The sequence below is a fragment of the Haplochromis burtoni genome, unplaced genomic scaffold (genome assembly GCF_018398535.1).
Source record: "Haplochromis burtoni strain Fernald_Lab_line unplaced genomic scaffold, NCSU_Asbu1 Contig_104, whole genome shotgun sequence".
Taxonomy (NCBI): Eukaryota; Metazoa; Chordata; class Actinopteri; order Cichliformes; family Cichlidae; genus Haplochromis; species Haplochromis burtoni.
In genome coordinates this window covers 486,698-491,313 of record NW_024582465.1, presented here as the reverse complement: position 1 = coordinate 491,313, position 4,616 = coordinate 486,698, and the positions used below count along the sequence as shown (strand labels likewise).

Here is a 4,616-nt window from a genome sequence, read left to right as displayed (position 1 = left end):
ATAATTTAACTGCAGTACTGTGAATGAAAATGTATTTGCAAACATCTTAAAGCAATTTTTTTTTTTACGTATTACCAAAGCTGCTGACACAAGTTATAAATCTCAGCCAATGTTGCGCTGATTTAGCAGTGTTAGAAAAATGAATGTATCACAGTTTCATGTACTTACAGTATGAAAGGGGGAAAGAGGGAAGTGCTTTCACGTGACAACAAGGGTGTAATAATGTTTACAGGCTTGACGAGTGGCTTAGAGCTCATCTGCCAAACGAGAACACCGCCTTGATTAAAACCTCCACCCCTGTGATTGACTAAAACCCACCCTTCTTCTAATCAGAGATCACTGCAATCACAAGTCTCTACAGGGTGCTGAAACATGATTACGCAAATGTCACTTTCACTTGAGAAAAAGAATCTCAATTACAAGCAACTACCGAGCACAAGGGACCATGATACGGCAATCACCATCAAATTTGAAAAACTTTTTTTTTAAAGCATATGTATAAATTCTTCATTTTTCTGCTAAAAAATAGATGACCTTTCGTTTAAAGACTTTAAACATACAAACAAATACAAGTTCTGCTTTAGGCTTTTGTCATCCTCCAGTTCAGCATAACTATATAGTGACCCCTGCTGGTCTGGTAGCTTCACTGCATTGTACACATGGGTGATTAAAAATGCTTTAAAAATTCATGTATAAGAATTTACAGTATGTCACTACAAGAGAGCAGAGTTTTGAGTTCTCAGTGAATATATCTAAAAGAAAAAGATTTCCAGTATTAACAGTAAAGACATACAGCAACTGTCAACAAAAACTATCCAGCCATGGTCTGAGTAAACCCCATCACTCAGGTCACTAACGCGCACACACTCTATTCAGACCATTCAGACTGTTAAGCTGTTGTCTGCAGTCTGTCTGTGTTTAAGTAAGGTAATATAAGTGGCTATATTTTTAAAATAAAACTGACCTTAAAAATGTATCTTTAGCTTTCAAGCTCTGATTGTATTTTACAAGCCAATTAACTTTTTTTAATGTATTTTAAAAGTAAAATTGAGTTAAGAAAAAAAAAGTTTGTTTCAAGCTCTGGTTATACAACCTTACAGTGCAATATTTTCTCTTTTATGACTTCAGTAATATATGAAGGCAAGGGTGAGAATAACACACTGTCCTTTCTTTATAGTACCCTAACGTAGATGGCAACATATTCTGGAAACTACAATATAGACGCTAATGATACACAACTCAAACAATTACACTGACCTCATGTAACTCTTTCTAACTAGCAAGATCTCACTTTAAACAGAAGATAAGTCTCCTTAGAGACCGTCAAAAATTGCCATTGCCGACTATATTTCAAGTCGTCAAGGCGGGGTATTGGGTAAAGTTTTCAACTAGCAATAATCGCGCCTCGGATAAACCTCATAGGCTACGATACTGCCACTGCGCAAAGCTGAGGAGCTACTTCGCCGACAGGGTAGTCTCTCTGGGCCCTACACCTTTCTGTTAGGGTTTTAACCGTGGGCGTGGCTTTAACATGCACGATTTATAGAGCTGTAATTAGACGTATATATAGCTATAAACAATATTAGTTGCACAGAATATCCAAAATAAAAAATATACATAAAAATCCTTGCGAATGACAATGTTTTGATCATGAACAAAACACAAAAGCGCTCCTTGTAATCCAAAACAACATCATCACGTGTGAATGCACGTGATGGCTTGTTATCGATGCGTGTAAAATCACGGGCAAACCGCCTGAGTAACTAAATAGCAACAACAAAAATTATAAATACAAGTACTGGAAATAACTTGTAACCGGAAGTGACGTGCCCTGGTACGTCACTTTAGGGCTCCCGCATTCACCCAGAAAGTTTTAACCGTGCCATTCTCGAAGTACTCCACACATTTATAGCAATACAACAGTGGTGAATGTGTTTGATTAGAGTTCATTTTTAACAAGAAGATGAGTCTCCTTAGAGACCGTCAAAAATTGCCATTAGCCGACTATATTTCAAGTCGTCAAGGCGGGGTATTGGGTAAAGTTTTCAACTAGCAATAATCGCGCCTCGGATAAACCTCATAGGCTACGATACTGCCACTGCGCAAAGCTGAGGAGCTACTTCGCCGACAGGGTAGTCTCTCTGGGCCCTACACCTTTCTGTTAGGGTTTTAACCGTGGGCGTGGCTTTAACATGCACGATTTATAGAGCTGTAATTAGACGTATATATAGCTATAAACAATATTAGTTGCACAGAATATCCAAAATAAAAAATATACATAAAAATCCTTGCGAATGACAATGTTTTGATCATGAACAAAACACAAAAAGCGCTCATTGTAATCCAAAACAACATCATCACGTGTGAATGCACGTGATGGCTTGTTATCGATGCGTGTAAAATCACGGGCAAACCGCCTGAGTAACTAAATAGCAACAACAAAAAAATTATAAATACAAGTACTGGAAATAACTTGTAACCGGAAGTGACGTGCCCTGGTACGTCACTTTAGGGCTCCCGCATTCACCCAGAAAGTTTTAACCGTGCCATTTCAAAAACTGAGAGGATAGCCAATGATACAAACTTATAAAACACACAGAACATACGATATTAAGTACGAATTAAAACTGCGATTCACACATTTACTCAACAAAATGTGAATAAATAAGGCATCATACTCTTCATTATTAAACGCGAACACCGTAGCCCATAATAAAACCATTTCAATACTTTAACTACCAGCTAGCTTCTCGAAGTATTCCACACATTTATAGTAATACAACAGTGGTGAATGTGTTTGATTAGAGTTCATTTTTAACAAGAAGATGAGTCTCCTTAGAGACCGTCAAAAATTGCCATTGCCGACTATATTTCAAGTCGTCAAGGCGGGGTATTGGGTAAAGTTTTCAACTAGCAATAATCGCGCCTCGGATAAACCTCATAGGCTACGATACTGCCACTGCGCAAAGCTGAGGAGCTACTTCGCCGACAGGGTAGTCTCTCTGGGCCCTACACCTTTCTGTTAGGGTTTTAACCGTGGGCGTGGCTTTAACATGTACGATTTATAGAGCTACTGTAGAATTAGCCGTATCATTTACCGCAAACTCACGCAAATGAACACAAACACGAGAAAGCTGGGATTATACTGATGCAAAACACACCGAAGCGTTCCCCTTATCCTAAACAATGAACTGGCGGGGCTGGCAGGTAGTGTTGAATGTAACTGCGGTTAAATACCCAGGGGGCTTATCAGTGTGAATAAAGTCAAATATAAATGTTAAAAAAAAGATGAATTAAGAGAATTTACTTTTAAGTGCAGCGGATATATATATCATAATTAAGCGCTATGGATTTAAAAAAGGAAATGACGTAGTCTACGGTACGTCTATCAATGTGGGCTCGGGAACTGAGCAGTTCTCAAAATCATCACAATAAACCAACAGTATAGCTTGCTAACCTTTCAACATGAGCTAGTTAAAATGTACAAACACTTAATATAATTGTTTCAACGTAATTTAGATAATAGAGTTCATTTTTACAAGAAGATGAGTCTCCTTAGAGACCGTCAAAAATTGCCATTGCCGACTATATTTCAAGTCGTCAAGGCGGGGTATTGGGTAAAGTTTTCAACTAGCAATAATCGCGCCTCGGATAAACCTCATAGGCTACGATACTGCCACTGCGCAAAGCTGAGGAGCTACTTCGCCGACAGGGTAGTCTCTCTGGGCCCTACACCTTTCTGTTAGGGTTTTAACCGTGGGCGTTCATGTTTTTGTTTTGATAATTTTACGGTCCCTTGATCACAATCACAATCGTTCACTTGTCCACCGCCGATGTTTGCCGAAGTATGCACCATTGGTTGTTTAAAATTATTTAGAAATTGTTACCAAGCCGCAGTGCATCATGGGACATTCATTCCTCTACTGTCGTTTCAGCCCCGCCCTGTCCTTCATTTAGAGCTTCACGCTGCCCAGAAAATGCTTACACGCAAATAACACACCAAATAGCTGTTTTTTGATTGTTTTTTAAATTAACATTTTACCACGGTTGGCAGCTTCCTTCGATAGTCAACGCTTCAAACGTCCAGTGGGTTCAACAACGTTATTATAAAACACCACCAGATGTCAGTATAGGCACGAATACGCCTGCTTAGGTTTCAGCAAAGGCCTACATTACTGAAAAAATAATACGAATAAATAATAATAAATAATTAAATACACAGGAAGGCCTGCGTGTATCTCCTAATTCCAAAATACATGTAAAATACTGTAGGCTTCAGATGCTATGTCTATTAACTACTGGTTAGTTGAAATCGCATGTAGACCGCAGATTTAAGTTTGTGTTGGCCTGACTGACGCCACCTGACCATCACACGGTTATTTATTACCGTCCAAATACGTTTAACATTATCACGAGGGGATGAACGAGCAAAACAACTAGTGAAAGTGAATGAAGTCTGCAGACATAGATGCTAAACAAAGCTCAACAAAGCTCAAGGCCCACCCTGAAACACACTGAAACTGGTGTTTCTCACCTGCATCCTCCTGCTCGTCGTCTGCCGAAAAGTTAAATTTAAAATGGGAGGAGGGAACAAATTTGGCAGTCATTATAGTGTT

The 4,616-nt window shown here is 38.9% G+C and overlaps 4 non-coding genes across 4 annotated transcripts; all 4 read right to left on the bottom strand.

Annotated features, from left to right (window-relative positions):
• Positions 1–1,308: 1,308 nt before the first annotated feature.
• Positions 1,309–1,449, bottom strand: LOC121814942. Its single transcript, XR_006054670.1, has one exon. It is a non-coding gene; the product is annotated as a U4 spliceosomal RNA (small nuclear RNA).
• A 519-nt stretch (positions 1,450–1,968) lies between these two features.
• On the bottom strand, positions 1,969–2,110 carry LOC121814943. Its single transcript, XR_006054671.1, has one exon. It is a non-coding gene; the product is annotated as a U4 spliceosomal RNA (small nuclear RNA).
• Positions 2,111–2,830: 720 nt separating this feature from the next.
• On the bottom strand, positions 2,831–2,971 carry LOC121814941. Its single transcript, XR_006054669.1, has one exon. It is a non-coding gene; the product is annotated as a U4 spliceosomal RNA (small nuclear RNA).
• A 579-nt stretch (positions 2,972–3,550) lies between these two features.
• LOC121814940 lies at positions 3,551–3,691 on the bottom strand. The gene has a single exon (XR_006054668.1). It is a non-coding gene; the product is annotated as a U4 spliceosomal RNA (small nuclear RNA).
• Between the last annotated feature and the right edge of the window lie 925 nt (positions 3,692–4,616).